Source organism: Cryptomeria japonica, chromosome 8, assembly GCF_030272615.1.
Source record: "Cryptomeria japonica chromosome 8, Sugi_1.0, whole genome shotgun sequence".
In the NCBI taxonomy this organism is placed as follows: domain Eukaryota; kingdom Viridiplantae; phylum Streptophyta; class Pinopsida; order Cupressales; family Cupressaceae; genus Cryptomeria; species Cryptomeria japonica.
Window position 1 is genome coordinate 720,340,693 of NC_081412.1, and position 12,914 is coordinate 720,353,606.

Below are 12,914 nucleotides of genomic sequence, written 5' to 3' on the forward strand. Positions count from 1 at the left end.
CACGATTACGCTTCCCAAGTCTATGATTGGATGGTACCTTGTGTTTACTTAAACCAAGTACTGTAGTAATATGTAAACTTATATGTTTCTGTCCTGTGAACACTTAAGTAGGTATTATCCTTGAGCTCACCACAAATGAATATATATGTGTCAACTAAATATAACTTTTAGGAAAATGATTTAACACCTAAGGATGCAAACAAAAGTGACATGTTTTCCATGATGAAACATACAAGAAACATGTAAAACAAAGCATAACATGCAAGAAAACACAAAAGGATTAAACATGGATATTGCCTTAGAAAAATTGTATTAAGTGGAGCATTTTGGTTATCTCACTATCTTGGTCATTCACATAACTGTTGCAATGTCAATATGACCAATTTGAGTTATCAAAAGGTTTACGAACTCTTTACCCTTAACTTAAAAGTTGCCTATGACACTTGCACTGTCACAAAGAACAAGAAATTGAAGGTTTTAATACAAGTCAACATTGAATTTTCATCTCCCAAAGATGCAAACAACACTAACAAATGTTCTCTTTGATAAAACATACAAGGAAGATGTAAAAGAAATCATAAACATGCAGGGGAAAACAAAATAATTAAAAAAGAAAAGTTGCCTTTGGCAAATTTGTAATAGGTGAAAACTTTAAAAAGTGAGCATTTTGCTTATCCCATTATCTTAGGCATTCAAAGAAGTGTGGGAGTGCTGATATGGCTAATTCTAGTCATCACAATGTTGTGAAACTTTTTTGCCCCTTTTGGTCATGTTGTTTCTTTGTTATTTTTGGCCAACTTGGGCTTGTTTTTCCTTTTCCTTTGGTAGTCTTTGTGAAGGGTCGGGATCTTTGTTTACCATTTATTTATTCAAAAACATTCAGCCCCTCCACTTTTGCAATTATTTCAATAGTTTGTTGTTTGAATTATGCATATTCCTACAAAAATAAGAGGTGTGTTTGTAAATAAAATAATTAATCAAGTTGAATGTTGTTATATCAGCATGCTCATGGTCATTCTCTTTAGCTTTGAAGTTTGTTTTGTAACTTAGTAATGTGGAAATGTCATTAAGTGGTGATTTGATACATCAAAATTTGTGGTGATACAAAATAGAACATAATAAATTTTAATATCTATGGGGTAAAAAATAGTTTGTGAGATAACTAGCCTTCTATTTCTACTTTTATGGATAGTAGTTGAAGTGGCCCTAAGCATTTGAAGAAAAATTCACTTATGAATCTAAGTAGAAAAGAGGGAGTGAGGATTGTTTGTGTATAGTGGATGAAAACTTTATCTAACATGGAAAACACCTAGATAGTACAACCTTCATAAAATGTTGCTTTGTATGTGAACATTTTCCTTTAGTTGCAATGAGGTTTTCTTCTTGCTTGATTAAAGATAGTGTGCTTAAGCCCACGCTTTGTCTATGTTTTTGGGTTTTTCCATTAGGACAAAGATACTAAAATCTTCATAAGTTGCCACTTTGTACATGAATGTTTCATTTTTCTTGAAAAGAGTAGGTTTTCTTCTTGTCTCATTCAAGATAGTGTGCGTAGGCACATACTTCATCTATGTTTTAGGGTTCCTCCATTAAGGAGTACCTCTTTAGGTATTCAAACAATTCACCTATGTATTCTATTACAACTTCCTCATCCTTGATATTTTTCCTCAATTACATGACTATATTGTCAAACTCAGTAGCATTGTTCTACACACTTTTTCCTAGCCTTTGATGGATGCAAAGGCATTAGATATCCCTCTCTTTATAAAAAACTAGATGAAACTATTTTTTCCATAGACCTTGAAATCTTCCCATTTAGAAAATGGAGGAATCTCGAGGCAATGCAAGCGTAAGGCATAACTTTCATACCAAGTTAAGAGTGTGGCTATCTAGTTCAAGTCTTGCAAATATTATTTTTTAATGAGAGTTTGAAGGCTAAATAAGACCTCCATTTATGAAATCGATTGATCAAATCTTTTCAATATTGTTTTCTTTATCTTATGCTTGTATGTCTATCTTAGTGGTAGCTCTGAAGAAACCTTCACATGTAGCTAGGTATAAGTATCAACATGATCAACATAGAATTGGTTACATGTTCCATGCTAGAGATAAAATATAGGTTTATCTAAGCAAAGACAAGCTTCAAGGATTGTCAAGGAAAATGAAACATATCAAATATGTATTGATTTAAATCATTAATAGGTGAATGAAAATGTCTTTAGGCTAGCCTATCCACCCACATGAAGATCTACATTAATTATTAATGTGAAGTTACACTTAGTTAAACATTTGGTGTTCGATGAAGAAGATGATATTTTTCTACCTTAAGTGGTTAATTTAGCTGCTAATAATCAAGAAGGGTTGGAGAATGACATCATTTTGGACAAGGAGGTTAAGGAGGACAAGATGTGACAAGCATGAAATATTGTTGATTAGGTTAAATGGCAACATCTGAATGAGGCAAAATAGGTTTCAAAGGACAATGTGGAAAGAGATTCCCACATTGCTACCAAATGATGAATTGCTACCTCATGAGTTGATTGAGTGATCAAAGTAGAAGGTGGAAAGGACTCTCCAATGAGAGCCCATGGAACGGTAGGTGTAGGACGTCTAAGTCACACCAAATGTGTGTACACCAATATCTTGAGAATACTTGTCATCTTTGGAGAAGCTATCAATCTAAGAGTTAAGAGGCATGGATAGTTAGGTGATCTTCACTAGCATTCTTCCACCACATCATTGTGCCCCTTTGTGCGAGAGTGCACAATCAACATCTAGATGGCCAATGGAAAAACATTGTTTGCATCTAAAAGGGAGACCCTCATAGTCATGTGGTTAGGTCCAAGGCCTATTTCACACCATCAAAACTACATCCTCGTGAAGAGGCTTGGAGATATCAATGTCCACTAAGATGAGAGATTTTAATGACTTTCTTGGTTTTTAAGAAAACGCTTTTGATCTAGAGCTATGAACTAGTGAGATCACAAATAGGGGACCTCATCCCTAATCTAACATTCAACAATACCACCCAATGGGGTTTGAACCTTGACGTAAAGTTCAATCTTACCAAATCCGAGGGGTTACCATGAATCTAAAACCCAACCATGGAGATTCGACAAGGAAGACAAAAGACCAAAAATTTTGCAAACCGAGGCCCAACCCATGTAGAACTATTCATTTTCCACAACATCTTGACCATAAACCACCATAGGGGGGCCTTAGCACAGAGAAGAGTTCAAGGTTTCCTTCGAAGAGGAACAAAGGACCCAACAATATAAGCAAAGCTCTGGATGACCCTACCATAAGCCAACAGTCCAGAAGGCACAACCCCAACCCTTGATGTTCTAGCACACAGAGGGTACTGTTGTCATTTTATGACACCTTTGGTCTATCAGTAAGAACCGATCAGAGATACGATCCATGGACCAATGTTACCCTAATTGACCAGGGACTAAGCAAAAGAATCTTGAAGTAGGAAGTGTTGCCTTGCCGAAGGAGGTCCTTCCCCTGGCCTTTTCCTCTTTCCCTGGAACTTCGGAATCTCGAGGTTCCGAGGTTCTTCCCCTTTGCCTTCTTCAGTTCTCCTTCTATGGAACCCTGAGGTTCCGAAGTTCCTTCCCTTTGCTTCCTCTCCCTTCTTCTCCAAGAACTTTGAAACCTCGAGGTTCTGAAGTTCCTCTCTTTCTCTTCCGTTCCCTGGAATTCCGGAACCCCGAGGTTTTGAAGTTCCTTTCTTTTCTTCTTCCGTTCCCCGGAACTCCGGAACCTCGAGGTTCCAAATTCCTTTCTTTTCTTCTTCCCTTCCCCAGAACTCCGGAACCTTGAGGTCTCGAAGTTCCTTTGCTCAGTTCCGCCTTTCGCTTGCCAGTTCCCCGAAACTCTAGAATCCTGAGGTTCCGAAGTTCCTTTCCCTTGTCTTCTCCGGAACCCCGAGGTTTTGAAGTTCCCTCCTCTTCTTCTCCCTCTTCCCTGAAACTCCAGAACCTTGAGGTTTTGAAGTTCTTTCCTTAGCCTTCCTTTCTTCTCTCTGGAGCTCCAGAAGCTTGAGGTTCCGAAGTTCCTTCCCTCCTTGCCTTTTCTCTCTAGTTCCCTCGAAACTCCGAAACCCCGAGGTTCTGAAGTTCCTTGTTGCTCTCCTTTCTCCTTCCCGGGACCCCAAAACCCCGAGGTTCCGAGGTTCTTTGCTTGTCTTCCCCGCTTCGAGAGCCCGAGCTTCCGAAGTCCCTAGTCTTCTTTCCGACTAGTGACACTTCCGAATGGCATGATTGACACTCAAGGCTTTAAATGCTCTGACAATTTTGGTGACTTATGCACTTTCTTTTGTGGAGCCACATGGGTGCATTTAATGTTTTTGGCAAGATTTCCATCAAGGGAGGTACGGGGCCATGCTTGTTGTGGTGACTTGTGTCATGACTGCATACTCTAACTTTGGGAGGTCAGTCAATCCACCTTCTCAGGGTTGCTTTTTTGGGTATGGCTAGGTTGCTTGCAAGTATTAAAGTCAGGTGCATGCACTTCCTTGCACTCCCAGAATGACATGTAGGGGTCATGATCACTATTGTAACCATTTTTCTATATAAGGATTTTAAGCCTCATTGTAAAGGGTTCTCTCCCTACTACCTTGAGCTTTCCTATGCACTTTCTCTTCTCTTGAAGACTTGTAATTTTTTTTTTTGCAATTCTGCAACTGTAAGTTTGGCCTTTGGCCTTTGAATGAATTGAAATTACATTCTTGCCTTCTTTCAACTTATGCATGCCATGTATGTTCCCTTACCTTCATCATAGGTGTATGTTTTGTGGCTCTTCTCTCCATATATGCTGTGTTAACTTGTCTTTTCTGAGTGTGGCTTGTGGGAATCCTTTTCCCCTCTTGACACTTAGCAAATTCTAACCTTCATACATGCATTTGAGTCACTCATGCAACTAAAGTTTGTGCATCTCTTGGATATTTCAGTTGATTCCTTGTGTTATTTTGGGCGGGGAGAGGAACAATCTCTTATCTTGGTGCATCAGCTCCTTTGATTTTAAGGATTTCTCTCTTCTCTTTACCTCTGTAGTTTGTTAGGATAGGCCTAGGAGTTAGTTTGAAGTGTTGAGTTGGTTCAACACCTGCACCTTGATGGAGAAGGAAGCCAACCTTCTCTGGAGATTCAACCCCCTTGTGCAAGGTCCCACACTTTGGGGTTGTTTCCATGTTTCACAAGGTTGATGAGTTGATAGATTAGCAAGGTGCAAGATTTTGTGATAACAATTTTTGGCACTCTCGGTGGGACTTCATTTGATTTACATGCTAAGGATTTAGTGCTGTTCTTGGCATGCCAGCCTTTAGAGGCAGTTATTTTCAAGCACTTGGCAACTCTGCTCACAAGACTTGTCTCTTGTAAATGACTTGTTGCTAACTCCTGAACCTCGGGGTCTCTAGGTTCCAAAGTCACTAAGCCATCTCAACCCCGGAACCCCCAGGTTTTGAAGTTCCTAGGTATGCTACTTCGGAAACCCCAGGTTCCGAAGTTCTGAAGTTCTCAACTTCGGAACCCCTAGGTTCCGAAGTCTTTGCTCACTAGTTCAGTTTGCTTGCTCATGACTTGTTGCAACTCCAGATTTCATGCCCAAAATTCATACAAGGGTGCCTTCTAGAGGTGGTTTCCAATCCGAAGAAATCTCATCTTCAGGCTCTAGAAGGCAGAGAGGTAGGCCTTCATTATCACCAATTAGGGAGGTCAGGGTTGTAAACACTCCATCTCCCAGGTCTCATTCTACCCCTCCATTTACAAGACCATTACTATCAATGGCTCCCATTACTTATGTCAATAACCATTGTTTCACATGGCAAGAAATCAGGTTTTTGTTACCTTCAATGGGGGGAGTCCCCTTATTTTGACTCAATGGAATGACATACCAGTGGTTGCGTTGAAGAGTATACCATACTTCATTGGTGAAACAACTACTATGCCCATTGAGCACATTCAAGACATTGCAAACATTTGCTCCGTCCATAATATCACTCAAGATGATGTTTCTGTCTGACTCTTAGCCACATCTTTGAAAGGCAAAGCTTTGTAGTGGTATAGAGGGTTGCCATCTAGCTCCATTCACAATTGGGATGAATTGGGGGACAAAACTTTAGCAATGAGTTGGTGACACTAAAGAGGCAACAATCCAAGCATAACAGAGCTTACCAGGCACAAAATCAGAACTTTCAGCAGAATAGGCCACCCTTTCAAGGGAAAAACCAATTTAGCAACATGAGGCCTTTGAATAGTGTGAACCCCACAATCACAAGCAACTCAAAGATGATAGTTCCAATGTAAAATAACCACGCCCGAGAGCAAGATTGCTATCAACCATGCAATCAGCCACACAACCAAGGTGCATGCCAAAATGGAGGGTTTGTCCAAACCTTAGTGGTGCAGGATGAGCCGACCACTTTTGGCCAGCAATATGACCCAAATCAGCCTAGTGTTGGCACTCGAGCTTACTTACAAGGGGATTCTACCTTTGTCAATTGGCGGGAGGCAGAATTCTGTGGTTTGAACCAAACAAACGGTGAGTCTATGCTATAGTATACAAGGTCAAAGAAGAAAGCCATGGAGGTTGCCTCACCTTCAACATCAACCCAAGCTCCAACAGCCAATGTAGCCGCTCATGATACAAGCCAGAGTACCATGCAAGGGAGCAAGAGGCAGGAAGAGGCCCAAGTCATCCAAAGAGCAAAAATTGACCTTGTAGCCTCAAAGGGGCCTCTAAAGTTAGTTGGTGTTCCTTTCAACATAGGTGATCAGATGAAGAAGGTCAACCTCAATGTCACTATGTGGGAGGTCCTTTCAATCCCATCTCAAAGGGATTTGCTTAAGGAGGCACTGAAGGACGTCGATCAATCAGGTGGTGAGGTAGCAGTCAATGGAAAGATAGTCTACACCAGTTTGGTGCAACCCAAGGAGGAGGAAGATTCAAGCAAGATCAACAAGCCTCCCCCCTTCTATCTCTCCTTGATCATAGGAGATAACTCGGTTCACAACTACATGATAGATTCGAGAGATAGTAGCTCAGTCATGCCTAAGAAGGTAGCTGATCTTCTTGGCATAGAATATGAACCCGTGACCAAAGGGGTGGTTCAATTAGATGGCACTTCTATTAAGATAGTAGGGGTGGTAAAAAATTTGAAGTTAACCTTGCATGCATGCCCTGGTTGCACTATCTTGCAAGACGTATCAATTATCGACCGCCCTGCCCTCTTTGCCATCTGCCTGTCTAGAGACTTCATCGCCAAGATAGGTGGGTACCTACCTTTTGATTGGTCCCACATGCTATATCGAACAAGGTATGGTAGCAAGGTCACCATAAGGACAAAGCCCATTGCCCAAAACCACATTGAGCCCTACACCCCCAACCCTATAAACATGAATTGCACTTTGCATGAAGAGGCGGAGGAGTGTACAGTCTGTGAGCCTGCCACTCTTTTGCAAGAGGTTCCTGATTGCTTGCTAGACGAATGGGCCAATGCTTTTCAGTTTGATCCATTAGCTGAGATCGAAGAGACTGGGCTTGACACCTATTGTATCCATGGAGAGGATACTCCTATCCCTAACCTCATCAAGACACAAGGAGACTCAGAGGGGTTATGGAACATGTTTTTTGATGGTTCAAAAAACAAGAATGGTGCAGGTGTCGGTGTGATGCTTGTTTCTCTTGAGTAAGAGAAATATTTCTTCTATTTTAGGCTTCAATTTGGTTGCACCAACAATGTCGCTGAGTATGAAGCCTTGATCCAAGGTCTCCAACTTGCACTAAGCAGAAAGATCATATCTTTGCAAGTATTTGGAGATAGTGAGTTGGTTGTTAACCACATCCGAGCCCAAAGTGTAGCAAAAAACAACCTACTCAAATCATACAAACACAGGGTTTGGGAGTTGATTGAAGGATTCAAGGCCTTTAATATCCAAAGCATTCCTAGAAGTCAGAACAAGCATGTTGATAGGCTTGCAGCGGTTAGTTCTCAATTCGACATACCAACACATGTTGCAAGTGAGAAGGAGCAACACACCAGGCTTGTTGTGAGGCCTGTTGTCCCAGACAATTAGATAAATTGGCAAGTATTCGAAAGTGATCAACAGATCGTCAACTTCTTGCAAAATGAAGTAGAATTTTCTGCTAAAAATCAGTCTAAGCTGTAAGACCAGTATGGAGATCAAATCATGGAGCTCAACTCCAACAAGTTGCCTAAAGGTCTAGTTACCTTAGAAGGCATTTTCAACTCGGATGATCAGTTGAAGAAGAAGAAGAACTTGGCTACAAAGAGGGGTGATTACAAGCCAGTTTCTGTCGCCGAAGGTAGGTCCTTAAACTTGGGTAAGGTGTGTTCCTCCACCGAGCAAGAGGCCTTTGTTGAGCTTTGCCAAAAATATGATGACATAGTTGGACCCATGAAGAATTGAAAGGTTTTGACTGTAGCTTAGCCCAACATACGAGCTAAACTCGGATGCAAAGCCAGTTAGATAAAAACAAAAGCCAATAAACCCCAAGATTGAACCACTAATGAGGAAGGAGTTGACCAAGCTGATAGAAGCCGATATCATCCTCCCTATCAAGCACTCCTCCTGGGTGGCCAACCTTGTCCCTATAAGGAAAAAGAATGGGGAAATCAGGCTATGTGTAGACTTTAGGGATCTTAGTAGAGCCTCCCTCAAGGATCACTATCACCTTCCCTCTATGGAGCAGATTCTCCAAAAGGCCAGTGGCTCAGAAAGATTTTCATTCTTGGATGGGCATTCAGGCTACAATTAGATCTTGGTCCAAGGATCAGACCAATACAAGATTGCATTTACTACTAAGTGGGGTATCTATGCTTATTGTAAAATGCCCTTTGGGCTAACCAATGCAGGTGCCACGTTCCAAAGAGCAATGGACATGGCTTTCAAGGACGTATTAGAAAAGTTTATGCTTGTAAACCTTGATGATATAACTGTTTATTCGAAGCATTCAACTGACCATCTTGGTCATCTTGAGCAGGTTTTCATGAAGTGCAGGGAGTATGGTGTGTCCTTGAACCCTAGCAAGTGTGTATTTGCTACTGATGAAGGAATATTGCTAGGACACATCATATCCAAGGAGGGTTTGACCATTGATCTAGAGCGAGTGGAGGCTATTCTTTCTCTTCCACTCCCCAGTCACAAGAAAGGATTGCAAAGTTTACTTGGTAGGATCAACTTTGTGAGGAGGTTCATTCCCAACCTTTCCGCCATGGCAAAACCCCTCACTTCCATGTTGTTGGCTTTCAGTTGGACCAAGGAGGGAAGGGCTGGTTTTGAAGAGATCAAACAAGCAATTGCTCAAGCCCCTACCCTTGTCAATCCTAATTACGAAAGGGATTTTATCCTCTATACCTTCGGAGGAGAATCCAACATCTCATCTATCCTAACACAACTGAACAATGACAATTTGGAGCAACCTATTGCTTTCTTTAGTGAGGGGCTAAAGGACTATGAGCTTAAATATAGCTATGTAGAGAAGAAGGTCCTCACTATTGTAAGGGCATTAAAAAATTTCAGACACATGTTGTCCAACAGCAGGATCCAACTCTTAGTTCTGCATGCAAGTGTCAAAGATTTCCTTCTAAACAAGGATATCAAATGAGAAGAGGGCTGGGTGGATAACCAAGGTCATGGAGTATGACATCAACAAGGAATACGACTATCAAAATAATGAGGGCTAGTTATTACTGGCCACTTATCTACAAGGACTACGACTATCAAAATAATGAGGGCTAGTTATTACTGGCCATCCTTATTCAGTGAATCACATAGATGGGTGAAGAATTGCAAGAAATGTGCTCTCTTCTCTAGGAAGCAAAGACTAGTTGCCCTACCTCTTCATCGCATCCAAGCAGATCAACCATTTTCCCAATGGGGTTTAGACTTCATTGGCATGATAAACCCACCTTCTAGTGCTGGCCATAAATGGATCTTGGCCACAACAAATTAATTCACTAGGTGGACAGAGGTAGTTGCATTGAGGGATGCCACTGAGGCCTCAGTGTTGGAATTCCTTAATGGAATTGTGATAAGATTCAGTGTTCCCTCCACTTTCATATCAGACAATGCTAGGGCATTTGTTGGAACCCAAATCAGTTCTTGGGCAATTAGGCATGGTGTATACTTGAAGATGTCATCCAACTATTACCCTCAGGGTAATGGCTTAGCTGAATCTTCCAACAAGAACCTCATCAAGATAAGTAAAAGGACGATTGAAGACAATTAGAGGGCATGGTATACTTAGTTGAGGACAACCTTATGGGCTGATATGATCACACCCAAGAGGGCCATTGGTAACTCCCCTTTCATGCTAGTATATGGGAAGGAAGCAAGACTTCCAACTTCCCTAGAGTTACCCTCTCTTGAACTAGCACATCAACTGGAATTAACAGAGAATGATGCCATGATAGCAAGGCTAGTTGAGCTGATGGAGCTGGAGGAGGTTAGAAGTTAGGCTTTGCATGCACTTGAGACTCATCAAGAGCAGGTCAAGAAGGTTTTTGACAAAAAGGCTACTAATAGGGTTTTGAAAGAGGGATATCTAGTTCTCAAGTGGGGTGCAAACAAAGTCAAAGCTGGGCGACACTCCACATTTGATGCTATCTGGAGTGGTCCATATGTCATCACTAGTTGCAAGGAGGCCAATGCATTTCATCTCTTTAGGCTTGATGGCGAAGTTCTTCCAATCCTAGTGAATGGGATCCATCTCAAGCCCTGCTTTTGAAGAGGGTGTTGATGACTATGTAAATATTACACTAGAGGTTGTTTTTCTTTCTTAAGTGCTTGTGCACATGCTGCATTCTCCTTAAGAGGGTGTGCACTCTAGTTTTCATTTTTCCTCCAAGTGTTGGCACACACATGTTTTGGGTCTTTCAATGAATCAATGCCTAATGGATGCTCAAGGCTTCTGGACTTCATGCTAAGAAGGCAAGCATCCCACAAAAATTGCCAAAAATGTTGTCATTTTATGACACCCTTGGTCTATCAGTAAGAATCGATCAAAGATATGATCCATAGACCAACGTTTCCCTAATTGACCAGGGACTAATCAAAAGAATCTTGAAGTAGGAAGTGTTGCCTTGCCGAAGGAGGTCCTTCCCCTGGCCTTTTCCTCTTTCCCCGAAACTCTGGAACCCTGAGGTTCTTTCTCTTTGCCTTATCCTGTTCTCCTTCTCCGGAACTCCGGAACCTCGAGGTTCTAAAGTTCCATCCCTTTGCTGCCTCTCCCTTCTTCTCCAAGAACTTTAGAACCCCTCCTCTCTTTCTTTCTCTTTCTCTTCCGTTCCCTGGAACTCCTGAACCTCGAGGTTCTGTAGTTCCTTTCTTTTCTTCTTCCGTTCCTCGGAACTCCGGAACCATGAGGTTCCAAAGTTCCTTTCTTTTTTTCTTCCCTTCCCCACAACTCCAGAATCCCAAGGTCCCGAAGTTCCTTTGCTCAGTTTTGCCTTTCCCTTGCCAGTTCCCCGGAACTTCGGAACCCCAAGGTTCCAAAGTTCCTTTCCCTTGTCTTCTCCGGAACTCCAAAACCTCGAGGTTCCGAAGTTCCCTCCTCTTCTTCTCCCTCTTCCCCGGAACTCCGGAACCTTGAGGTTTCGAAGTTTCTTCCTTAGCCTTCCTTTCTTCTCTCCAGAACTCTGGAACCCTGAGGTTCCGAAGTTCCTTCCCTCCTTTCCTTTTCTCTCTAGTTCCCCCGGAACTCCGGAACCCTGAGGTTCCGAAGTTCCTTCCCTTTGCCCCTTTTTCCAGTTCTCCGAAACCCCGAGGTTCCGAAGTTTCCTGCTACTTTCCATGCTCCTTCCTAGGACCCTGGAACCCCGAGGTTCTTTCCCTGTCTTCCCCGCTTCAGGAGCTCGAGCTTCCGAAGTCCCCAGACTTCTTTCCGACTGGCGACACTTTCAGATGGCGTGATCGACACTCATGGATTTAAATGCTTTGACAATTTGGTGACTTATGCACTTTCTTTTGTGGAGCCACAGGGGTGCATTTAATGTTTTTGGCAGGATTTCCATCAAGGGAGGTACGAGGCCATGCTTGTTGTGGTGACTTGTGTCATGAATGCATACTTTGACTTTGGAAGGTCAGTCAATCCACCTTCTCAGGGTTGCTTTTGTGGGTATGGCTAGGTTGCTTGCAAGTACTGAAGTTAGGTGCATGCACTTCCCTGCACTCCCAGACTGACATGCAGGGGTCATGATCACTCTTGTAACCATTTTTCTATATAATGATTTTAAGCCTCATTGTAAAGGGTTCTCTCCCTGCTGTCTTGAGCTTTCCTATGCTCTTTCTCTTCTCTTGAAGACTTGTAATTATTTTTTTTGCAATTCTGCAACTGTAAGTTTGGCCTTTGGCCTTTGAATGAATTGAAATTACATTCTTTCCTTCCTTCAACTTATGCATGCTGTGTATGTTCCCTTACCTTCATCATAGGTGTATGTTTTGTGGTTCTTCTCTCCATATATGTTGTGTTAACTTGTCTTTTCTGAGTGTGGCTTGTCGGAATCCTTTTCCCCTCTTGACACTTAGCAAATTATAACCTTCATACATGCGTTTGGGTCACTCATGCAACTGAAATTTGTGCATCTCTTAGATATTTCAATTGATTCCTTGTGCTATTATGGGTGGGGAGAGGAACAATCTCTTATCTTGGTGCATCACCTCCTTTGATTTTAAGCATTTCTCTCTTTCCTTTACCTCTGCAGTTTGTTAGGATAGGCATATGAGTTAGTTTTGAAGTATTTAGTTGGTTCAACACCTGCACCTTGATGGAGAAGGAAGCTGGCCTTCTCCAAAGATTCAACCCCCTTGCGCAAGGTCCCACACTTCGCGCTTGTTTTCATGTTTCACATGGTTGCTGAGTTGATAGCTTAGCAAGGGTGAGAGCTT